This window comes from Lonchura striata, chromosome 7 (genome assembly GCF_046129695.1).
Source record: "Lonchura striata isolate bLonStr1 chromosome 7, bLonStr1.mat, whole genome shotgun sequence".
NCBI lineage: Eukaryota > Metazoa > Chordata > Aves > Passeriformes > Estrildidae > Lonchura > Lonchura striata.
The window spans coordinates 21,865,392-21,892,130 of record NC_134609.1 but is presented as its reverse complement, the minus strand read 5'-3'; positions in this window follow the sequence as shown (position 1 = coordinate 21,892,130).

Here is a 26,739-nt window from a genome sequence, read left to right as displayed (position 1 = left end):
AACTTTATAGATTAAGATTTTCCAGTGCCAAGCACAGGATATGAAAGTAATTGGTGCTTATAAAAGAGCACCTAGACAAAAACTTGTATTGCTAGAATAAAGCATACTTTCAAATTCCATCAGTTCTTTTTATGGAAATGTTGCACATGGAATTGTTGTACAAGACAATCTATTATTTTTAATCTTCAACCTCTAAACTTGCAATTGCATTTTCATATATAGAGACTCAAGGGACATTCTGTTTTACATGTAGTCTATAAATTGTTTGAGGCATGGGCAATTTCTTTTGGTCTCCTTGTATTGCAGTCAGCTGTACAAGGTTCAGAGCTACAGCTTTTGCAAACACCATGACAAAATAACAGACCAATGAACACCTTGCTTGAGAGTTAACAAGTCCAGTCAGGAATCAGACCAAGCAGGCAATTAGGAAAACTTTCTAAGGGTAGCCATGCCCCTACCCTGACAGTAGCAGGGAACCCTGCATAAAAAGCAGCTTGCAAATCTACGAAGTAGAAAGTAGTTGTGAATATTTCCTTTGACTAATCCTGTGATACTCTGGCAGCATTTGCTCATCTGAGCATAACATGGCACTTCAGATGTGCACCCCTAAGCAGAGCAGGAGGTTGGCATGTCAGTCTCATCCAGCAAACATCTGAATAACTAAGGAGACACAGCTCATCATTGCACTGTTTGGAAACAAAAATCAGTCTTTTCTGCTCAGCCCATGCTGTTTTATAAACAACACTGATAAGTGAATTAAACATCAAAGTAATGAACTATCCACTGATGATGCTAAATAATGTCCAAATTCAGCAACATGTTATAGCCAACTGCATCACTACTGGGTGTGCAGTTCCTGAAAGAAGTATTAATAAATATTGTTGCCTTTCTCCAAAAATCTTTTTCCATCATAGTGGTATGACCATGTTTCCGGAGCAATTTATGACCCTAGTCTTTAGGTTATCACCTCCACTTATCCTGTAATTTCACCTCAGCCTCCAGTGCAGAATTGTACCTGTAAACCTTCACAGGCTGTTCAATCCGTGTGACACGAGCTGGGAGGCTCTCAAGAGCTGGCAAGGGCTTTACTCTTTCACACACATGGAAGCAAGGGACAGGTTTTTCCTGAAACTGAGGAAAGCCTGAGTGGGAGAACGAGCAGCAGCATAAAAGAAGCTGAGATAGCTCCAGAGGCTCAGTCAAAGCAGGCAGCATACTGCATGCAGCAACATTTAAAAGGATTTTGAGAAATAGCTGCTGTTTCAGCTACCACATCAACTGAATAGGCCCCTACACAGCCCTAAACCACATGAAATAAAATACTTTTCTTACAGTGTGCCAGGAAAAGAACTGAAACAACTATCAGAGTGAGGGTGCACCTTCCTTAGCTATTAATTTTGTACCATCAATACTTTTCTGACACAAATCTCCTTGCTGTCTACTTTTGAAGTGCTTTAGTTTTGCTTTGCCTGACCCCAGCTGGATCTTCCTCAGAGAAACCCATGGAAGCTACACACCAGTAAACCTAACAGTCAGGCAAAGACCATGACTGCAGTATCCCATATCCCAGTTTGCAAAATTAGGCTTTGAAATAAGATTGCCAGCCGAGCTCTAGGTAGCACAAATGATCACTAGGGATGACAGGTCCTTGAACTGTACTGCTTTGCTCTACAACAGCTCTTCTGCTAAATGGATTGCTATTGCAGATACACCCTGGGGATGCTACAGGAAAATACTTCACAACAATTATTTGATGATGCAGAAATTACTCCTGAGGGCTGCTCTCAGACCTGTGTCTCCAGCATGTCCCTCCAGTAGTGTCCTGCTATTCTGATCTCCTGCACTGACATTTCTGTTAAGCCTTTTAATGTTGAACTTATGTTTCTGGGTAAGAGCTTTTGACTTTTTCTGTCAAGTTAGGAGAGTAAATGTTAGCATTCCAAGATTTTAAAAATACAATTTAACTGTAGATGTGGAAATCTACACTACAAACCCATCTTGTTCTTCCACCAAGTGACCCAGGAAACTCTGCATTCTGTAACTGATGTCCAGAGAAAAAGAGCTTAGAGACAAATGTCTAAATGCAAGAGCTTCTAGAGGAAGTAATGATTTTGCTTCAGATTAGTGCATATGGAAGTCATTAAATGCATCTCTTCAGTCAATCTCTTAGATAACCTTGCTTTTTATCCTCAAAATAAAGTCAGATTTTTTTTTTTTTTTGGGGGGGAGGGTGTAATTTTCATTTTCCCCCCACACTCTCTGGTCTATAACCAAATCAGTTTTCCAAAGACAAATTGATTCTTTTCTATGGCCTAAATGCCTTAAAATTTCATTTCTCCACCCACAATAAACTCTGCACATCCTAACTAAATTACTGAAATTTGATTTTCAAAGAAAGGGGAATATATAGCATGTTAAACTCTTAAAGATATAGCTCCTAAATTTAGGGTTTCTATAAGATTTTTTTTTAATTCTAAAAACAGTCAAAAGACAATAGCCAAATCACATGTCCTTGTTTTAGCAGGAATGGATGAGAAAAGGAACTAGATCCCTCATACCAAGAAAAAAAAAAAGAGAAAAATCTGTTTGAAGAGAGCTCTAGTGTTGCTGATTTTTTGCTTAGTAAGAGAGCGAGTCTGGGACACATCCATCCTTCCTTTTCATTGTGCTTCTTGGAAGAGTAGCTCAGTTCTTTCATTCACACTACAGCTCATTCACCTTTTTTCCTCTCTGAAATTTGATCTATTTACACAGAATTATTTTTTTCAATCAAAATAACCAGTTAGAACTTCTAACTCAGAATTCAGTCACATACCCAAAAAGAAAACAAGTCAGTATTTATGTACCTATGTTACTGAAGCATCTGTCACTCAAATACTTGATAATCAAAAACTAGACCCCTCCCTTGCACTATCTGGTGCAAACACACAAAACCAGAATGTGTTCTTGTCCCCAAGGGTCTGAAAACTAAATGTCAGACAGGAGACAGCAGCTGGGAAATACAGTGAAAGTACATGTGCACCACAGAAAGGCTTCCTTAAGGCACACAAAACATGTCTGCTAGTCATTTTCTGAGCAGCATGCAGCTTCTTGGAACAAAATTAGATCACTCCATCTCAAGACACAAGGAGGTGGCTCTTTCCTGCAAAACCATTTTTCACCTTTCCCAAGGATAACCACCTGGGCCAGTGATAATGGAAAAGTTGTGTACATTCAGGTAGTAATAAAGGCATTTCTACATTTCAGGGTGAGAAATGCTCACCTCCACTTATAAACTGGCAGGTTCTTGCCATCATGTCAGGCTCCCCTTCCAATCTCAGCACTCATCCTGCTGCTCCCTCCAAACCCAGTTCCTGTCACAAGGCCAAGCAGGGAGTGGGCAAGAGATGTTTAGGCTCAGGATGGCTCATTAAGCCATGGCAGAAATTACAGGGAAATTGCATGACAGCATAAAGGAGGATTTTATGGTATGTTGATTCTTGCATTGGAAAAGGTACTGATCAAGGGCTGTGGAACAGAAAATCATGCTTTAAGTGCAATGGATGTAATATCAAGTGGAATTTTCTAGGAGAAAATATGGAGGATTGTATAGTAAAGCCATTTTCTAGAAGTCTTTTCTTTCTGCCTTTTAACTTGCCCGCAGCATCTACTGCTATGCCAGGAATGCAATGAACTTTGTTTCTTTGAGCCCTCAAGTGGAGAATTTGCCTTTTTCCTTTTAACTCATCTTCCCAAATATTTTGTATTCTTACCTGATGAAAAGGTTGTCAAAGGTAAATTTACAGAGAGCCTGATTGAATCAGCTTTCTAGGTACACCTCACATGAAAAACATCTCATTACAATAGCAGTGACCATTTCCACACAGGAAAGGCTCCTGTTTCAAGCTGAGCTGTGGAAAGCATATCCCTATCTTAAGCAGCTGTGCACAACCACTAATCCACAGAAAGCAAATAGTCCAGGCAACAGCACACAGATCTTTTCTTCCTGCTTAAATAACAGAGCCTCAAAACACATGTTTTGGGTGCAGCAATACCAGGCACCTGTGAGCCGATCCTCAGAGAGAAATGAATCATTTCCCACATGGTATATTCAGGGAGGTTAAGATGAAAAATGTACAGAGGAGAAAGTGAAGGACCAAACCAAATGTCTACCTATACTATAAAGTAAGGCAAGTAGAAATAACATTCCTTAAGATTGCTTCCTCATCATTCCTTGCAATAAAATCTCTTTTGAGGGGGAAATTATTCTGGCTTCTTTGAGCTATGACTGAGAATGTATAAGTGGCATCTCTGTGCATTTCTTTCACAGCCCTAATTCTCAAGATAATTTATTGTTTTTTTAAGATTTAGTGGTACTCAATAGTATTGGTAAGACTGTTTATGAATCTCAGAATAAATTGAAACACAATCTTACAAACAACAATAAGTGATCAGACAGTCCCTTGACACTGCACAAAACCACAAATATTCCTTTTCAGGAATAATTTTTACCTATCAAATCAACTTGCTTGCCCTTACCTATCTTCTTTAGAACCTCAGATTTCTAACAGACATAAGTCTTTCTTGCAACATAAATTTAGAAGCAATTATCTTGGTACCTATCATGATTACTTACTCACTTTCTCCTTTCTTCCTTTCCTCCCACAGCTGTAACCAAGCATAAAAAGCCTTAAGTAACTGAAACTTACAGCCTCTCAATTCCCATAATACACTGGAACACCAAGCCTGGAACGTATATAAGTCTGCTTTCTTAAGTGCTTTATCATTTTTAGTGACAAATTTGTTTTGTAAGGGAAGGGTATATGCTAGTTTGGAGTTAAGATAATAGTAAGTCTTGTAGGTTCTTTTAAAATTCAATATTTCAGACTAGTGAGAAGGGAGTGAGCTAAGGGATGGTGGAAAGCAAAAGGACATGTAGCTCTTCAGCTCAGTTGTAAGATGTTAAGGGATGAAAAGCTCAACCTTGATTTTAGGGTAACAAATGGTTTTATAAATAAATCTCAATTTATTTTGAGAATCTTGTAGTTTAGGCTAGAACCTACCTATATACTGGTTATTACTGGGAGGCCTTTCCTAGCAGCAGAGTAATCTAGAGTGTTATATTCCCTGTGCTGCCTACTCTCCTCTAAGGTCCTAATATATTGTTACAGGAGAGAGGGTGGGCTGGGCTTCTCACAGTTTCCTATAAGGAGAGGGTCAATATTCATAGTGAAGGTGCACCTGTGATAGTTTAATAACTGGTATTTATAATTTAGAAAAGAGTCTCTATATTTAGGGAATTAAAATGTTCATCCTAGCTTATTTCTACTGGTGCTTCTTATTAGGATTGTTTTCTTCTTGCAGTTTCTATTTGCAAAAGGAGTCCCAGGGGTCTTTGTCAGGAATATTGCTCCCTGTGGAGGGGGTGAGGACTGGTTCAAGCCTAGCAGGTACATTTCCTGTATATGAGACAAATGCTTTGCCTTTTACACTTGCTAGTGTCTGGTTGCACCTAACAGAACCCTGGGAATCTTCATGGCATTTCCTGTATGATTTAGTTTCAAGGAAGTGAAGGTAGTTGATGGAAGAGAGAGACTGGATAATACCCATTTTCTCTGGGTTTGAGCCCAAGAGTTTCTGCAGCTCATTTTGTGTGTTCAGGTTTGGTAGATGTCCATATAATTCTCCATTTTCATGACTACTTCACAGAAAATCCTTAATGTGGGAGACATAATGAGCCAAGCAATCATAATTTTTGTCACATATGTGCCACTCAGTAGGGATGGATCACTTATGACCAGGAATATTTGGAGGAATATTTGGAGGAATAGGAGGGTAGATCAACAAAACAGAAATCCACAACTGTGGGTGCACCACTGTACAGACACAACTTCTGTCTGTACAGTAACTGAGGTGACTGTACAGACAGAAGGATAAACTATACTTATATCTTGCTAAGCAATAACTCTAAACATCCTTAGCAAACACTCTTTGGGGACAGGAATTTTCTGTGGTCTTTGGAGAATTGGCCTGAAGGAATATGAAATACTGTACATGCCTCTCACATGTGGTGTAAGGCTTAATAAAGAGTTGCAAGATGATTGAAGATTCTGGCAGGAAAGGGGCTATTACAAATGTAGAGTGCTATTATCAATCTAACATGCTAAAAGTATTAATTTCATTGCCTCTGATAAAGTGTCTTGTTAATGAGCTATTTCAAAAATGTCTCAGGGAAAATGATTTATGGTCACGTTTCCAAAGAAACAAACTCTCCCTCAAGGAGCAAGGTTCTAAAGTTCTGTTGTTACATTCCTTCTCACAAAACAACTTAAATACCAGCAGTTCCACTGATGTTAATAGAAATACAATGAATAAAACTAGCTAGGGACTAAGTTTCTTAATGCTACATCCCAGTGCAATCCTGTAGTTTCCTGTGTCCTGTAATTTGCCATGTTTAATGTCTCATCTATTGCAATAACTGTAAATATTGTCCAGTTTTAAAATACTGCAAATGTATTATTTATGTAATCAAATGTCCTTTATAAAACACAAGCAAATCCTACAGACAATCTGCCTTATTTCCTTGTGTCTGCAAGGTGAATATCTCACTTTAAAAAAATTGACATTACATTTGATTTTAAAAATACTTTTGTAGATTATTCCTTGTATGGTTGTTGAGTTAACTATCCAAGGGAGACAAGAGAAGCAGTTTGTTTTGGCAAGTGCTGTTCATCTTTTATGTTTCAGTCCCCCTGTTATGTTGTTTGGCTGATTGTGTACTACAGTAGCAATGCTGCTGTAGCTGAACAGGAGGTTGAGACAAACAGTCCATTCTCTCATGTGGTAAAACTCTGCTCTTCAGAGTCTCTGGAAACCCATAAACCCCATGACCAAAACACTTCTATGTTTTTAAAGAGATTTCTGTGTCCTGGCTGAGTGTTCATTATGTATTTTGGATGCTCCACATGCTCTGACTGATACAATGATTCTTCAAAAGATACTTGACTGTATGTTGTCTGTCTAACATAACCAAAGGTAATTCTGGAGTAGTGTGGATACCTTGACATTTTAACTGAAACACAACTTGGAAAATTTGAAGAGCATATTCTGAGATCTGGTACAAGAATGCAAGAAATAAAACTATGTATTTTCATGCTGGAATAACTTTCCCACAAATAGGTAGTTGTTAGTAATCCTTTGAATGGTTTGTTAGTGCATGGTCCACTGAAATTAAAGAATAGCTTGTAAACATGCATAATTCCCCATATTTTGTTCAAAAGTTAAACCACTGTCAGTTGAGGAAAGAAGCCTTTTGTTAATTGTGTGGTAGATAAATACTTATGTTTCACACTGAGGAAGAATTAGGTGTTAATGAATTCCTAGGGTCAGAGCTATTTTAGAGAAAATGGTGGGAATAATGCAAGAGGAATAATATATAAAAATTGAAAATCTACTGCTCTGTCTTATGGTATGGTCATGAAATATGATGTGAGCAGTTTAACACCTTTATGTGGGTTAATGCATTTGCTTGCACTTTTCAGCTGTGACAATGTCAGCCAAAGACTTTCACCTTTAGAACTGGAAAAGAATGGCACTAAACCTCATAGTTAACCACCCACAAACAGAAGAGAATTGATTCCTTAATACAGCATATTTGTTTTCAGTGTTTCTGCTTTCAGTGGAAGAATGTAATTTCTGTAAAGCTTCATTTTAGATATTTTGCAGCAGGAGGGCTGTGAGTCTGTGCTGCCTTGCCTGGACTCCAACATATTACCTCTGTTTAGCAAGTGAAAAAATCAAGAAATCTGTTTAAAAAAGTTTATTTTGTTTTGGGAAGAGGTGTTTCTTCTCTTTTGCCCAGAAACATCTTTATGACATTTAAAAAGAATTTGGATAAAGTAGCCACTTGAGGGGGTTTCTATCTTGCAAGTGAAATATGCCATGTTCCTGTAGCCACCACTTGGTAAGAGAGCAAGGTGTCAGCGCTGTTCTTTTCTACATGTTGGATTACTGAGGACCTTGCAGAAAAATGGAGTGTAGTCCAGAGGGCAATAGCAGTAAAATGATAAAGGACTTGGAAAATGGAAATTGCAAGGGTGATAAAGAGGATGGAACATGTAGCACTTAGGAGATATAACTGTCTATACATACATAAAGGGATATTACAGAGAAGAGAGACTAATTATTCTCTCGAGTCATCAAGGACAGAACAAGGCTAATAGATTTAGGGTGTTGCTGGGAAAATGTCAGTTATACATTAGGAAATGCTTTGAGTAGAAGAACAATCAGGAGAATGTATGATGCTCTCAAGTGGAGTTGGGTTGGATTTCCATCACTGAACCTGCTCAAATGTAAGGCTAGGCATCAGGCTGGTGTAATGGATCTTGCTGTACCTTACAGTCTACCAGAAGCAAAAGGCCTTGGTCCTGCAAACCTTCATGTAGGAGGGCAATCCTCATAAAGCCTGAAGTTTTTCCTTAAGTGTTGCAGTATACATTAATGGACTTTAATATCTTGTCTGATGTACCAACACCTTTTCAAAGAAGCAAATTCACAGGTAGTAATTGTTTAGACAGATTGCAAAGCATGTAAATTGTGGATTTTCCCTTATCAAAATCCAAAACTATTTGTCTATTGTCCATGAAAAACCTGATTCAGTATATCTTCCATTTTCTGTATGATTGTTGAGCATTGTTTTACATGTTTAAATCCCAGATAAGTCTGACTTTCTTAAGTTTATATTCAAATGAAACATCTTCTTGGGTTGTCTGAATTTGATTCTTTACTGTGGGCTTTTTAAATCTAGATCTGTGGTTTTTAGCCAACCTCCAACAATATGTAATATACAAGACTATTTCCACAATGATCATTATGGGAAGAATTTCAATATGTGGGCAGAAAAGAGTATTGCCATTGTAGAATCCATGCAAATAGTTTGTTGGCTACACCAGTACTTCAGCAGAATTTTTGTCAAGGATAGTCTTTCTGTTTTTATTAGTAATTGCTCCAGCTCAACAGAAACTCAAAAAAATGCTAATGAGTTTAATGAATCAAAACTTCCATTGCCTCCTACTGCTACTTGTGTCATACTCCAGGGAAATTAAGGTGCTGGCAGTGTTTGATGAACAGGGTAAAATCACAACCCTTTCAAGAAACCAGACTTACATCTGGAAATGAATTGAATGCCACAGCTTTCCTTGCTTAAGGCAGAGAGCAGCGGAGAGCCACCATGATGAAAAGGCACCACACAAATTGCCAAAAAGAATAATCCTATGTGTATTACATAGTTCTATGAAATTCATGGGGATGTTGGTCATAACTCTAACACAATTTCAGGAAATTTGGGAATTTTCCATTTTCCTAACTTTCATTGTGCGATCTACCCTCTGGACTGGTCATGGTTTTTTGTAGCAGACAGGAAAGTTCTCTGTGTATTTGGGTATCCTTGAGCTTGAGGATAACCTTATTTTGATTTGAGAGGTTTCTTTTTGATAACTTCCTACAATGAGACAATTAGTTAGCCTTCAGGCTTTATTTACATTGTTATTTCATCTCATTCTTTTTGGTACTTGGATCCAGGGTGGAGTACATGGATAGTGTTTACTGCAACAGCAATGAAAATAAGCTTTGTGTTCTCTGTGTTGTAGCAGAGGGTAACTTTAAGCACCAGTTTTACTAAATCTTTTTTCTTCAAGTTCTAAGTAGCTTATTTGGGCTTCTGATCTAAAGAGAGAATGTATGCTGGGATAATGATGAAAGAACGAATGAGATACCAGGGAAGTCTTTTGGCAATGTTATAAATAGATGAAAATGTGCAAGTGTTAAGATCCAAAGTCAGATCTTTTTTCACATAAAGGCAGGTTGCCACTTCTAGGATTTTTGGATGGGTTTCTAACTGTGATATTAGAATTGGTATTGTGAGTTTCATAAGGAAGTGCTCTATGTGTGGAATTTCAATTCCTAAAGTCATTCTCTGGAGCTTCAAAGAGCACTGTCTATATTTTGACAAGGTATGTAAACATGAGTTTGTCTTTTCTCAGCAAGTGCCCTCTTTGGCACTTAAAGAAGTTAAAGAATTTGCTTCTCTGTTTCACTATTTCATTTGCCATTCCTTGACCTTTGCAACCCAGCTGAAGCACAGATTTTCTCTCTTGTCGACAGGAATGCAACAATGCTTAAAATAAGAGGCTGAAACGTGCTCACCTTCCTACCATGTGACAGTATGTTAAACTCCGATTTTTTTCAGTTAATTTAACATTCAGATGCAGAATTTTCTTGCATTCAGTTAAAACTTCTCAGCTTTATGCAGAGTACAGGAACAAAAATTTACCCATAAAATCTACCACCCAAGTATTGCAGAGGACTGGGACTATATTTGTGTTTAGGAAACAAATCAGGCACATTATTCTAGAAGGGCCATAAAGCTGTCACAGCAATACCAACAATAAATGCAAAAAATTACATCTCCTGTAAATCACCTCACTGCTGCTCCTTAGGAATGCTCTAGCCAAACTTCCATTACACATGTAGGAACACAGGACAGCCTGGGGACTTATGAATGTCACCACCTCTAGGTACTTTTTTAGCACAAACAATTATACTTTCTAGGACTAAACAGAAATGAAATTTTCTCACAGGTGTCTCAGAAGTGTCCTGCTTTCAGTCTGGATAAAATAGGAGCAGTCACTATAAAAAGTTCTTATTTTATCATATATTCTTCAAAATAATTGTAGAATGAAGGGATAGCTTGTGGTCATCCCTGTGTCTTAGAAGGTAACTGGGATTTTGAATAATGTTATGAGGAGACATTGGAAGTAGAAACTGGTACCACAGTCAAGAGTTCCACTAAGATGTAGTATTCAAGAAAAATTTCTTCCTTCTGACATAGCATATGCAGGACTTGTTAAGATTTTGTGAAAATATAAATAAAACTTAGATGTCAGAACTAGTACTAAGGTAGAGGCAAAGCTGTCCTAAGAAGGAGAAAATAAATTTAAAAAACTGTAAACCCCAAAATAAACACATGTAGTTTTCTGGGTATAAGTCACAGGGAAGCAAAGAATGCTTCCAATGCTCCTCTTGATGAAAACCAAAGAAAAAGTTTTTTCCAAAAGCTTTATATACAGTCACCTTGGCTGAAGGTTTAAGCTTTGGAGCACTGATGAAAACCAGAACATTACTCCAAAGACTTCTTACTGGTAAGGAAAACTCCAAAGGGGAGAAGTAGCAATTTGCTGATTCCATAAAATGTTTCTAGTTAACTTTCAAGGTCTAGACCTTTGCCTGTGGGTTAAGCATTTCTTTCAGATTCATTTGCCCATTACACGTAGGATTTAAAGACAAGAGCTGGCTGACTTTTCTTGCCTCTCAGTTCAGGTCTTGGACAGGGCAATTACCAAGAGCAACTTCGGAGCCTCTGTTGGAAATGCATCCAAAAAATATATACAGAGGTAAAATTTTTTCTGGACTTACCAAAACTTCTCCCCTGTGACTGGAGTACCCCTTGAAAACCTAGCCCAGTAAAATGTTTGAAATGTGAATGCTTTGGAATCCCAGCTTCTTGGCCTGATTTTTAAAGGGAGGTGTGCATTTTTTAATCAGAAAACCAGTATTTTGAGAGGAAGTTGATTTTACAAATAACACCTATGATATGAAAGGGGGTCTAAAAAGAAAGAAAGAGGGTCAAAAAGGTTCTCCCTTCACCAGGCATTCTCACATAGGGAAAAAGCTACCAACAACATTTCTGAAAGTCCAATGTTCCTTCAGCCACTGAATTTGTTCTTCACGGAGAGGAACAGAAAATGCTTGACCACTGCTTGACACAAACCTGAAAAATTCCAGGAATATTCTCTCTGTACAAAAAGACACTGTAATCTTATTATTGCCTAGCAGATATCAGTGAGTATGTAGATCTACATGGATAAAGTATTGATGAGATGCTAATCTCAAAAGAGATAAAGAATTTGTGGGGTAGGTTCATTTATAAGTCTGTGAGAAGTACACATTTGCTGTTGATACATATCTAATAAACTGTGTATGGATGACATATCAATAAGCCACTCCCAATAAGGTTTTTGCAATGGTGGCATAGTGCTTTAACTCATTGCCATTGTGCCTTTCAGAATTTACAGCTGTGTGGATCTAACATGGGAAGCTCTCAGTATTCAGCCAAAGTAATAAATAGAAGCTGGCTTTCTCTTTGGTATAAATACAACAGTGCAGACTTTGTAGCTATATTCTGCACAGACAACATGTTCACAAATCAGTGTGTGTGCCAAGTATATCCAATTCTTATTCTGCATCATCTCCTGCTGTACAGTGTAAATAAAGCTTTTAGCAAACATGCCTCTCATAGAAGACAAAACACAAACACAGTTAAAGATCTGATCAAAGTCTGAGCTACTCGTGTACAATAAGATGTCAGCTCTTCAAACTACAGGATGCAGAGGAGACACTTCCCACCCCTTCAGAAATACCTCCCTGAATTCTACAGAGAACTGCAGCATGTGTTACATAATCTGTTTTATCATCCTAACTCTAGAGGTGCCTTCTTTGGGTAAAATCTCATCATGGGATCCACTTGATGAGAGTTAATTCTGTCTGATTGTGTACTTCTGCATAGTCTGTCTGAAGGCACCTGGTTCATGACTCACTTGTGGACTTACTTTTATTACAATTACTTTTTTTAAATGCTGAATTCTAGTTCAGAAAATTCAGATTGTGTTTAGAAGACAATAAAGGGGAAATATGAAATTTTTTTTGCACCTTAGAGTTTTCCCATTTTGTTTGTGTAATCTGTGTTTGATGGTTCATTGAAGGCCCATTTCAGAATTGGCTACCTGTGACCAGAATAGAAGCACCAGTTTTCCTGCTCACACAGCTGGGGGTAAAGATTGTTCCAAGTGTAAAAGAATCAGTCACCCCTCATTTAATGGGAAAAAAACCCAAAACATTAACTCTGAATGAACCTATATATGCTCTCATAAACTTTAATAGGCATCCTGTCATGCCTTGAAGATGAGTTTAGGACAACTTCTAAACTTCAGTGGAAGACAATAGGAAGATTCATCCTGGTACTATGGGCCCTTGATCAGATTTCTGGTTTTCAGATATGACAAATATTAATTTGTTCTTGCAAAGAGCACTCAAAATGATTCCTGGAGCACCACCAGTTACTTTGAAAAGGAACACATAGTCTTTATTAGAAAATATCTTTGGAAAAAAAAAAAAAGCATTTTCACAGCGGAGACCACAGGAGTTTTTTAATATTACCAACTAACAGAAAGACAACAACTTCCTTTTCTCATACTACTTACCTTGTAGGAGGGAGAAAAGAGAGAAGGGTGAGTGTTTGGATGATCTTATTCTGCTTCTCAGAGGGTATTAGTGTATCACTTGCATCTCTGATCAAGGGGATTATTAGGATTTCTTATCAGTGAATGCACAACTCTAAACCAATACTCACAAGCATGTGAACACAGAATAAAATTTACCTTTAAAGCCCTAAAGGAGATGCAAGAGAAGTTGCATTTGCATTTTAAATTTTCATTCCAAATCCAGCGCAGGGTCCCTGAAGGAGTGAGGGATATTTAAAAATTCATGTGAAGTTTTGGATCTGGAATCCTAGCATATTTCCTGTTGAGGAACTGCATACATCGCAAAATGCCATCACCACTTACCACTTTTATTATGCAGATCATTTTCTTGAAATATGGCAGTAGATGATTTCTGCCTCATGGGATGCACAGGACTTAGACCATGTTGAATGATAATGGTTTGTGCAGAACCTTGCACTGCTACTCTCTTCACAGCATTGGTTTAGGAGATGAAGGTAGGGCCCTATTTTTATTTTTTTTTTGTATTAAAGATGACAATCAACACTTTCAGAAAACTTAAATTAACACAGTAATTAAAAAAAAAAAAGTTCAGATGAGTTTGAAGCACAATTATACATCAAAGTTCTACCAATGCATTATGCATCTCTCCAGTCTTTTGAATCTTCCTTACATGCCTTCCCTCATAATCCTAAACAGAAATAGCTCCCTTCATCATGCTATTGGCATAAATAGGAGCAGGACTAATATTGGTGAAACTGTTATACTAATTTCTGCATAAAGGCAGAAATAAATTTCTACATAAAGGAAATTTTCTTTGTGGAAAAGGTCACCATACATGCTCTGAATCCTGGATTCTATGCTGCAAGCCATTAATTTGTAGATCATATCCAAACTAAGCATGAACCTACAATAGCAATATGTGTCAGCCAATGTACAACATCTGTTTCATACAGAAAAACTGAAGCAAATTACCATGTCTCAACCCAGATGCAGAGTATGTTTAAAGATATTTAAGAAATTATGTGATTGTTGGTTATGGTGTAAGAAGACCATTTAGAAGAAACATCCAGCACTAAAGCCCTGCATTTGGATTCCTCAGAGGTGCTGTTGATTTCCTGTGTAGCCTTGGGCAAGGCTCTTCACCTTTAAAGTGTCTGATTTCTTATCAAAAAGACACAAAGCTTTTACTGTAGCAGCCTCTCTGTTTAGTGAGGGAAGATCACAAAATATTCAGACAGAAAGCAATTCATCCTTCTTCACATCTCAGCACATCAGTTCCTGGAGCTCACCATTGCTAAGGATCTGTCCTTGCATCTTTTCCCTCTTTCCCTCCCTACACCTTTTTTACTGATACTTACATTATAACACAACAAGGGTGCTGAAACTTACAGTCAGTTCAAGATTAAATCCCTGTCTGCTTGATCAGCAATTACCTTGTTTTCAGAAGTTCTACATTAGTTTGAAATGTTACCTGAGGTTCAGTGTCTTTCAGATTAAATTGACATTTAAAAAAAGGAAAAATACTCATTCCCTCCTAACCTTTGGAAATAACACTGGGTTCAGACAGTATTATCTGCTGTCCTGCTACTTGTTTCTTATCATTCTCTACAGTGCCCAGGCTATTATTTTCTTTAACCTCTGATATGTGTTGTTGAGCTGGTCTGGGTGCCAAACACCAGAAGCACTTTGGATAAAAAGCAGTAGTGACCCTCAATACATTTGATCTCGTTCCTTGACATTTCTGTCATCATTATTTGACTGCATGAAAATGGTAAAAAACCCCACTAAACCCTCAGCCCCTGTGAACCTGAAGCCCTTCAAAGAGAAATAGCCTGTACACTACTGGCAGAGAGCCTGTAAAGGACATTTGTCCCAGGATCCTGCATAAATGCCAACCAGTTAATTGACTGTTCCCTGCCTGGATTCCCTGCTGTTTCATTTTTTTCCCCCCATCAAGTTTTTGTGGGTGAAGTTTTACCTCTCAACTGTTCTTTCTTTTTAATCAAGTCTGACTTGATTAATTCAGTTTGTGACCAGAAAAAAATCTTTTGCCAGTTGCCCCACAAGTTGCCCCACAAGTTGCCCCACAGTTGCCCTACAAGTCTTGTTCTTCAGTGAAGAGCAACTTGACCCTCAAACCAGACAAAATGAATGTTTGAGGGGAAATGTTTCTCTTTGTGCTGAGGGTGTGTACACTCTGTGTGAAGAGGGATAAAAGCCTTCAAAACATGGCAGCTCCCCTAATTACAAGTCCCCTAAACACCATTTTTTCCCCACTACCTGAAAGTGTCTTCCCACCCTTATCATTAGCCATAAAGATCTGAATTGGATTTCCTTCGTAGTGTTTATCTTCCACTGGAGGGAATAATAAAGTGAACCACTCTGAAAATGCCTGTAAAGACAAAAACCAGTGAAGTAGAGAAGTAGATTCCTGATGTAATCACAACCTGTTTTTACAGGACCAGAATCACAGCAAGTGCCATCTGCAGTCTCTTCTTCCAATTTTTGATGTCTAGTACTGAGTGATCAGCCTTCAGTGGGTTTTTCCTTTTTTTGTTTTATTGAACCACTCTAACCACTACTGTTCTGAGGGATAAGACAGTTCCAAAGTCCAAGGATTAAGCTTACTAGGAATGTGGGTAAACCTTTCATGCAATTCAAAGGCCTCTTACCTCCAGCCCTCAAGTAACTTCCCTCACTTTAAGTATTTCCCCTGTAAATGGAGAGGCCTAAAGTATCTTTACTGTCCTATGATCCCATTATAGATCTTCACAAAAATGTCAGAGACAGGTTTCGTTTAAAACCCCTGATATGGGCCTGTAAGTACCTTGGAACAGAGACTCCAAAGGCAGTAAGAGCTGAGATGTGTCAGATGCCATTTTATGTTGGGGTACAGTCAGCAATGCTGTTGGCCAAATGCCTGAGCTCATGAAACATTTTCCATCAAGATGCTGCTGTAAATTGTAACTTTGATATGCTCTAGCAACTTCTTTTGGAAAGATCTAATTTTTCTAATAACTGCATTTTGACCAGGTATTAATGAGTTTAATTTCCTGCTGGTGTTAAACCATCACAGTAGCTTAAAAAACTTCCCTTACTTATATCTCCATAATCTTGTCACATAGAAGGCTTTTTAAAACGCAGGTACTGGCCAGTTGGTACATTCTCTTTGGCTCAGCTCATTGAAATCAAGAAATAAGTCCAGGTTACTCTGTGGCTAAGGATGAAAAACTCATGTTTTCTGTCTCCTTGTGGTCCAATTTTTATCTTGTTGCTGTGGAGCAAGCAACAACTTGATAAAGGAAGGTTAGTTGTTTGTGTTTTGTTTTAATTGTTTATCATCATTAATTTACTTAATTTTTCACTTCCCTTGGGATAAAACATGCAAATATGAAGGAGAATTCCCCACATAGATAAGTATATGTCTTAGAGTGATTGCCTTGTAGTCATAGCTGACTGCTGGAAGTGTTGAACCTGAGTTCGTGGTTCCCATGAACAGCGTAAAATATAAGAAATGTGTCAGGATAGAGAGTGATTTTCATTGCTTTGCTGTGTCTGAAAAATATTTGAAAGCTGGGATCCAGACCTGGGTTTGTCCCTAATGTTTTACAAGTTTACAATTATTAAATAAGTAACATTTTCTAGCTGTATCTTCTCCTCTATGAGCTCATTTTGATAACACAGTTTTGTAGTAGTAAAAGGAACAGCAACAAAAACAATGCTGTAATTGGAGGTAAGTATGTCTTATGACTTTTTTGGCCTTTCAGATCCTGAGTTACCCAGGAAACTTTACCAGGCTAAGTATTTACTTTCACATGTTCTTTTCTAATGAGCTATTTTTATTCTTCCTGACATTTTCTATGGAAATTATTAAACTCATTAATCAGAGTTTGAACACTTTTTTTCAATACATTCACGTTACTAACAGAGGCATAGATACATTTAGTTAATGTCCTGTTGTTTTTCTTAAATGATTGGTTTGTAAGCAGAGAATAGCTTAATTCACCAATAAGTTCTTCCTAAGGAAGGCTGGGTAGTTTCAGGGAAGAACAGATTCAAATTATGACATCCCAGTATGGGATATAATGGGACCAAAAGACTAGCAGGGTATGAGCAAGAGAAAAACTGATCAAGGGGAGAAAAGAAACTTACATCATCTAATGTCAATTACTGCACTTCACACTGACTTTTACCCAATTATTTTTATCTTCAGCTTAGCTTGCATGGATACTCATAAGGTGGCACATGGCCTGGGTCAGAGAAAATTTTAAGGGTCAGTATTCATCACAGTGTGTTCATTCCTGTCTTTGAAATGGCCCACAAGGTGGATAAAATTAAGACATCTTCAATGCTATAAGCTAACCTGTAGCAGGACCTGCTAATTAGCTTTGGATAATAGCTCAGGAACATGAAGACCCCAAGACTCCAAGTTTTATTTCGTAACAGGCAGGCAAATCATGGGGCCTTACAGCAATTGCATATTGCTGGATCCCAGGTCTCCTCAATATTCTTTTACACATGTGTTTTTGAAGCACAACCTGAGTGAAAAAAATTTCCTCATGTTCACATTAGCCACATGCTCAATAAATCATTTCCAGCTCTTGTTCATGGCCTGTGCTATTGCTGGGGCAGAAAGCGGAGGCTTTCTTCTCCATCCTCCCATCACCACAGCTCTCTGCAAGACTGGCATCCCTATGCCCCAGTAAAGTGCATCTATAACAAGGCATGCTGTTCATCTTCTCCTTCCTGTGCTGAGTTCATAGAGAAGCACACCTTTCTTTCCACCAGTGATCCAGTGCTGCCAGGGCTGGTATTAAATTGCTGGCAATCCAACCCTAGCTACAGTAGACCAGTGTCTCACATCCCAACTGCTTGGTGGGCCTGTTGACTGCCCCAGTGGGAGTGTCCAGGAAGAACATGACAGAGAACTCAGCTCCCCACAGGAATCTCCAGCTCCTGGTCATTCTTTGTCCACATCACTATCACAATGTGATTTACACCCCTAAAGAATGGGTCATCCTATTAGGACCATGCAGCCCTTTATGTCCCTTTATGTCCATTTATCTTGTAAAAAAAGACTCTGAGATATCAGTACAGTGAATCCTTCTATATCTATTTGTTCACATGCTGCTGAGTCTTTGAGTCCATCAGGGGCTTTTCATGAAGCTTTTTGGGAGATGCCCCTCTCAGTAGAAGACTCCACCACTTGTGAAAAGCAGCAACCAGCTGACAGATTAATCTTCATTGTACTGAGGTTTTTTGTCTGTTGGTTTGGAGTTTTATTTTGTTGGGGTTTTTTTTGTTTGTTTGTGCTTTTTTTTTGTTAGTTGTTTGCTTGGTTTTGCATATATCTTTGTTTAAACCACATGAAATATTGGAGAGGGAATTTTTCTCAGAAAGTGTAGGTTGATTCCACAGCACTAAAGATTTGTGACCTCGGACATAAGGCCTGGACGAAGTTTTGTTGAGATATAGATAACTACTGTAAAGTGGAGGCAAGAAAAGAGCAGAGAATCAGACAACTGATGTTGATCAGGATAGCTGGTAACAAATTGCATCATTCTATTTCCCTAAGGGTCCTTGTTTGACTTAAATGGAGCATCCTCAGCCTTAGAACTGAAGTACATTTCAGTAGGAGTCTGAAAATCACTTTCTAAACACTCAGTAAGTTGGTTAATATGTTAATTGGGCCCTGAATATAATTCCAAGAGAAAAAGTAGTTTGTGATTATTTTAGTAGACTGTTATTCAGCTCCATCTCCAAACAGAGCAGAAATTTACACAGAAATGGATGGTATAGGGTAGTCTTAGTCTCATATTGTTCCCATAGTAATAATGACATCCCATTTCATTAGGATGTGTCTAGCATTGCTTATGAGCTAATAATTTCCTGGCAATAATGCTAACAACATCCTTCATTATCCAGAGGTGTTCTCACAATAATACTCATTTTTTAAAGCAAACCAAGTCAGGATTGCTATCAGCATTTCAAGGAAGATATCCATCTACTGCTGCTAAGTGAAGCAGTCATGTGGAAGGAGACTAGCCAAGTGAATTAAGATGTCCATGCCTTTGGAATTTGCTAGGAGGATGGTAAGATAGTAATTACTGTGGCAATATTATATTGTGCAAGAGATAGGAAAACGAGGGAAGTGTTAAAGGTGGTGTTTATTTTTTGATCCTGTCATAAAAGTAATTGACTTTAATTATCATAATAAATGTTCTAGCTGCTTCAGATAATTACATTCAGTGCCTTCCATATAGTCTAAATTTATGAGGGTGTTTGGGTCAGCACATCAGCGCAGCTTACAGCTATACATGAAAAGTGGATTCTGCTGAGAGTGCTCTCTTAGAGGTGTTGCCTTCTGAAAATATTCTCCCTTTTTAAGTAAAACATTCCTTGAACTCATTGCAATTGCACCACAGGAAACAAAGATGTTTCTGCTCTCTATATATCCTGTATAGGACTCTGTGTGCTGCAGATGTAACTTCACTAGCCTCAGAGTACTCAATGAATGAGAACACGGTGTATTTCTTTGTTGCTCAAAAAGTTGTGGTGAATCACAGCAAAGTTTTTCTTCAGCTTGCTTTATGTGCACGTGGCCAGATGAAAAGATCCACAGAGGACAGGCATGATCAGGACATGCCATTCTTAAGACTTGAAAACCAAGATTTAATAAATGTTGCTTTAATAAATATTTCACTTGCTGGCACATATGAAAGTTGAAGAGTTTTCACAGTTCTTTCAGAGGCACATACATTCTCTATTCAGGTGATATTGTTAAAACTATTCCAAAAGATCTCTGCACCCTCAGCTTCACTGACTAATACTCTTTCTTGTACAGTGCAGAGAGAGACACATCTGTGGACCCCACCTGGAAAACTCCATCTGCACCCAGCCCCTGGAACCTGAGGTGTCAGACCTTCCCTGCCCTGCTGCCCTCCTGCCCTCCAGTGCCTTGCACAGCTCGGTAGCCAGCGTCTTACCAACCTGCTTTGATGTCAGCAGTGGAGTCCTAAGCTTTTCACAGGCTGAGCCCAGAAGCTTCTCTTCCTGGACAGCACTAGGGCCTTGATTCCTGGGAATTAATGCAGCTCTGGTCACCAAATGTCTCCTCTCCCTGCCTACACAACTCAACTCATAGAATCATAGAGCCATGGAATATGCTGAGTTGGAAGGGAACCACAAAGATTATCGAAGTCCAACTCTTGGCCCTGCACTGCACCATCCCCCAGAGTCACACCCCATGCCCAAGAGCATTGTCCAAACACTTCTTGAGCTCTGTCAGGCTGGTGCTGTACCCACTGCCCTGGGGAGCTGTTCCAGTGCCCAGGCACCCTCTGGGGGAAAAACCTTTTCTGATGTCCGACCTGAACGTCCCCTGACACAGCTCCAGGCCATTCTCTCAGGTGCAGTTATTGGTCACTGCAGAGAGAGATCAGTGCCTGCCCCTGCCTTCCCCTCCCAAGGAAGCTGTGGGCTGCTATATTTCCCCTCAGTCTCCTCCAGGCTGAACTGCCCAGGTGACCTCAGCCACTCCTCACATGCCTTTCCCTCCAGACCCTTCCCCATCCTTGTGTCCTCCTTCAGATGCTCTCTAACAATTCAATGTCTTATACTGGGGCCTCCAAACCTGCCCCCAGCACTGGAGGAGAGGCTGCCCAAGGCAGAGCAGAGCAGGGCAATCCCCTCCTTTGCCCAGCAGGTTATGCTGTGCTTGATGAACACCGAATTTCATAAAATTGTTAAACCCAGAGCAATATTGCAGTGGGGTGTAAATGCCTTTTTAAAAAAAAAATAAAAACGTACTTCATTTATGTATAATAAACTCCATTTGTTTCTCCAGCCAGTCTTCAGTGTCTCAGTCAAAGAGAATATTTGGAAGTGGAGATTTAAGTGCTCTGCCTCACAAATGTAGAATTTGGGTGCTCTCTATTTGCTACACTGCCTTGTGACATATGTAAAGTGTCACATATTGCAATAATAGCAATTGATCTACTACCAAAAAAAAAACCAAGCTAGCTAAGAATGAATAGAAGATTTATATATTATTTAAAACACTATAGAAGGGTCTGTAGCTCTCAGGATGTTAGATTACCATCTAATATGAAAGGTATGGCTGGATTTATTGAAGTGCTGAACAATTTCATGAAATCATTGTGCTTTCTCAGTACCTTAGATCAAAAAATCTGATATCAGCCTTCAGAATGTTACATCAGCATTAGCAGTGAGGAAAGTTTTTCCTGTGATGGAATCTCGGGGTTTGGGTGTTGAGGTGACCCCGAGAGTGTAAAAGTCCTCATTTCCCAGCCCTCACAGCCAAAGATGTCTGGATGTGTAGGGTCAGCTTCTCAAGGTTGTTTATTTTCTCTTATCTGTAACATTCTTTCTCTGACCTGTTGAGCTCTGTCCAGCAGGTTGGCCATGGCATTCTTTCTGCCCTCTGAGGCAGTGTTTACATTTTATACTAAAAACTACGTGTACTATGTTTACAATAATGTGCCAATATCTATCATTTTTGTTAGACAGTGTGTCTCTACCTCAAACCAATAGAAAAGTGTCACCATCACACCAAGACATGGAGGACAAGAAGAAGGAGAAGAAGGTCAGGACATGACCAAATCTTGTCCCCTTGAACCCCATTCTAAAAATCCTAAAATTCCACTTTTTCACCCTGTGTTAATTCAACTGCCCACTACTCAAAACCTTGTGGCTTGTAATTCCTCATACAAAGTTGGCAGTTTTTTCCACAGGCTAAAATCGAAGCCACAGGTGTTTTTGACTTCGTGCCAGGGTTTCCGAGCCCCCTGGCAGGGGCTCAAGACAGCCAGGGCAGCCAGAGGGATGTCCTGGGTTCCCACAAAGGAGATTGCTGCCTACTGCCCTGACACATCCTGCATAACACAGTAGGATGATCTGATTGGACTGTGTCAAGTGGTTCAAATTCAGCAATTTAATATCTACTTGAAAAAAGTTAAAATGTAGTACAAACCACTAAAACTAAAACCAAGTATGTGTTTATGATTTACATTTTCTCCTGAGAACCATTCAACAATGCACAATTTAAAATAAAATACTTATTTAATCTCTGAATTTAAGATGCAGAAAATGTGTTTTTCTGAACTAGCATCCATCATCATTTATTTCTGTTAAGAATTTAATATTAAATATGATCCATCTAGAAATTACCATGCATTTTTGAAAACATCATCATTCCCTATTTAGAAGGTGCCTAAATTAGAACGTGCCCCTAAATTAGAAGGTGCCCAGTAGAGTTTGTTAGACATAAATAATGAACATAGTTGTTAAAAACCTCAAGTTTTTATCTTAGTTTTAAAATAGCACAAAACTGATTCACCTGGGTGGAGCAAGAGAGAAGACTGCTAATTGATCAGAAGATTTTATTTTTAAATTTTTATTATTTTTATTTGTGAACAGTTCACATGATATTATCACCATTGTGGTAGGAAATGGAGATATATTTTATAAACATGGAGTCTTCCTATACATACTCCAGCTTTTTAGTTTGAATGTCACCCACCCAGCTGTGAGTGGAATTTTGGAGATGCTCAAGTTTCAAATTAAAGCTGTTGGGTGATTTTGTTTCAGGAAAGATAGACATCATCAAAAACAAATCTGGGAGAATGATTTCCAGGGGAAAAACATCTAGGAAACTTCTGCTCAACATCCAATCTAATACAAGCTGAGAGAAGAATAAGCATATTCTATCATTTATCTCTTCATCCACACAGTCTCTGGTGACCCTCCATTTTAACTGACTTGTACTTCACAAAGGACTTAGACTCATCCTTGTGGGTCCCTTCCAACTCAGCATATTCTGTGATTCTGTGAAACAGACAATAAAGCTATAAACACAACTCAATTTTTGCTACATTTGTGCTGTAGTTTGTAACATGCCCAAATCAGAGCTGACAATAATTGGTAGGGTTTTTTCTGAAAGGTGAGAGATAGAGGAACAAATGAGGTGGGAGCCAAAACTTCAAACACCACCTGCATTCGTCAGGCAGCTGAAGAAAACTGAGATGGAGATACACAAGGAGTGGAGATTCTTCCCTTCTTGTATATATGGGCAGATATTTTCCTGCATAAGCATTTTTAGTAAACCTGGGTGATCCTTCTGGAGAATTAATATATGTCAGCCACAGTATACCTCTGAGACATAGAACAAGCTTGATCATGTGTCAAATCAGATTCCCATTCCTCCTTCATTACCAGGTAGGAATAGCATCCTTTAACCCCTCCATGCTCACATGTGTTTCCTTCATTTAGAACTGACAGTAAAATTCACTTTCATTATTAATAACAACTCTTGGTTTGAAATTTGAGTTAAAGCACCATTCCTCAAGAAGTTCAGGCTTCATATTCTTTCCATGTCTCAATTATATTATTACCTGATAACACACAAAAGTGGGAAGAACTTAACAAGGGAGCCAGAAAGGGGCAGAATATAAGAGCAGAGAGGTGTTTTTTTACAGCCTTTTTAAAGTTTAACAAAAGTTTGTCTATGGCTCTATTCTCCTCTGTGAGATTTTTGCATAACAAGCTTTAGGAGCTGCCTCATTATCTCCTGTGGCAGTCAGTGCCAGCCATCTCCACCTGGGCATTTGAATGGATCTGAAGCAAGGTGATACCTTTATAATGATGCTATAAGATAAGTGACCTTAGTACAGGCAAGAAAAGTGGGAATTTTCTTGGTGCCTCACTGACTGTAATTTTAGGATTACAATCTCTCGTCCATTAAGATTGATAGGGTGATTAGCATAATTGAGTCAGCTGGCCTTGGAGCTTTCTTTTGCAAAGTCACAGTTCCTGATGTTGTTTTCATCCTTTCCTGTCTTCTCAGAGACATCTATTTTGCATCAAAGTAAAAGGTGATTTTTTTACCCCAGAGCAATTTGTCTTTGCATCAAGCTCTTCATAGTTTTGTCTCAGGACTCCCTCTAACATCAGAGTCACTTGGGATGGGAAAGAACAAATACATAATCCAGACCCAGTGCACAGCTAGAGGTAATGCATAATTGTTTTAGACAGCAGATTTGTCTATAGTTCCTACCCAGGCTGGTTTCAATTGACCTTTTATTTAAAGAATCATCACACAGTCCTCTGACATGCTGGAAACTGAGCTTGAACCTTCACTTTTTATTCCTATATTTCTGTAATTTCTTAGCAAAGATAAAAGAAATATATGCTGGTTTCAATATTTCATGCTGCTTTTTATTGAAACAAGAACAGCAACAAAGTTTCCCTAAGAGAAACTAAGACTTTAATTTTTTTTTTTCCAGGAGTGCTTTCTTTGCTGTATCCAAGCAAGATCCTTGCTTTGGTCCCCAGTTCAAAATGTTGGTGCAGATTCCCCTTGGAGAAATGGTTTCTAAGGTGTTACAGAAAGAGCACAACCTTCTTAAGATCTTACAAGTGCTCTGTAGTGGAGCAGGAAATTGGAGCTATGTTTCCAATGACCAAGAGGGCACATTTGGCTGTTGGACCACGCTTTGCCTCTGAGATGATTGCTATTGGGAAAGCAATGTGCCTCAAGGAGCACATCATCCAGAAACCTTTTATCCTTTACAGGACAGGACAAAGGAATCCCTTCAACCTTTCTCTTACCTTGCTGTGTCTTCCTGACAGGATAAAACAGTAACACCAATGAAGCTATTGGAAGAGTGAGGAGCCACATGCAGTTTAACAGGTGTTATTTAATGCTGATTCTCTATAAGTCTATGCCATTTATAATGCATATTGTTATGAGTGTATTAGAAATTCAATTAGTATTTGTTACTAATGTTTCCATGTCATAATTGCTTAACCTTATTACTGAAGTACAATCACTTATTAAAACCTTGCTCAGTCATTTGTCAGCTCTTTATGAACAATTTATAAATGGAACCTGACTGCAAATTGACCTCTCTCATGTCTGACAATATTGCTCCTCTGACTTCTAGTTGGATTCCTCTGCCTTGCAGACTGACAGCCTGTGATTTGATATCTAAAAATAACCCCCCTACCACATTTTCTTTTTGCAGGCCTAGCCCTATATGACCACATTTGGGCAACAGGGAGCTCTCGGGAGCAGAACTGGGAAGAGAAGCCCCCGGATATTTTACAAGAAAAACACAAGACACAGTTGGGCTCTTTGAGCTTTTCTCACCAAAATGTGTTCTGGGATTAACAGGGAGGAAGTTCACTTCTTGTGTGGGCACAACTTGACAGACAAAATCCAGTCTTTCTCTCTTCATTTGCATGCACCAGAAATAAGATCACATTTTTGTGAAGCTCCTTTCTGTCTCCTCAAAATTGTCCTCTTGCCATTTGAGCCAAAAGGATCAGGGCCCTCATGGGCACTATGTGAGACCTCAGAGGCTGCCAATTTTCCCCTCCTATGCAAACATTTTCAGCACAGTTCTGAACAGAAAAATCTCAGAGTTTCTTATCTCAGCAGATTTTGCCCCTCAGCCTAGGCAACAATTGATGGCCATTATCAAAGGTTTTGAAGATCATGAGCAAATATTGCTCTTCCTTTACAATGTGAAAATTGGTCACAGTGAAGAAACAGATCCTTTGCATTCCAGTGTAACCATCACATCCTATTACCTGAGGATCTCAGCTCATACCATTGCTTACATTAGTGTTGAATATAAGGTGCAATGTGCACATGGAATACAAAGGTAAAAGAATTATAGAAATAATAGTATAAAGAAAGAAAAGTTTAAAGTTGTCAGTTAAAGATGTCACCAAAATAATGTAGGATGACTGAAAAGTAAGAATGAACTAAACTGGAAAGTGAAGAAGGCTGAGAATAAAATGCTGGGCTGTCACAGAAGGAGAGTGAAAAGCCTGTAGGGAGCTGGTTGTTTAGGGACTCAGTCTTTTATGAAGCATATGTCCTGAAAGTGTGGGAAATCAACACTTTGAAGGTGAATGTATGTTAGGTATTTGTGGTATGACTCCACACAGTTTGGGGCATATGCTAGTAGGTATGGAACATATTTGGGTCAGACTTTCTATTTAGCTCTTTTCTTGAGGAAATTACTTTGGATGCATGGAGCCAGTGTAGAGACGTAAATTAAGACAAAGTAGAGAATTGTGAATTCTCTACTTTGTGTGTGTGTATCCACATGTATACAGTATATAAGTAAAGATACACATATAAATGTAAACATGAATGTGTATATAAAATAAGTATGTTGGATTTTTTTTCTAGACAAATTGCTAATAAAAACATAAAGGTCTAGAATCATCTCCTCAATTACTTTGGATGTCAAGTAAATTTAATTAAACTTACACTTAGAGCCAGAAATGCACATGAACCAGAAAAGAGGGAGGTAATGGGAGAAGCTGCAAAATTACTTGGCTTCTCCAAGAAGCCATTAGTTGGTTTAAGAGACCTGAGAGATGATAGGAT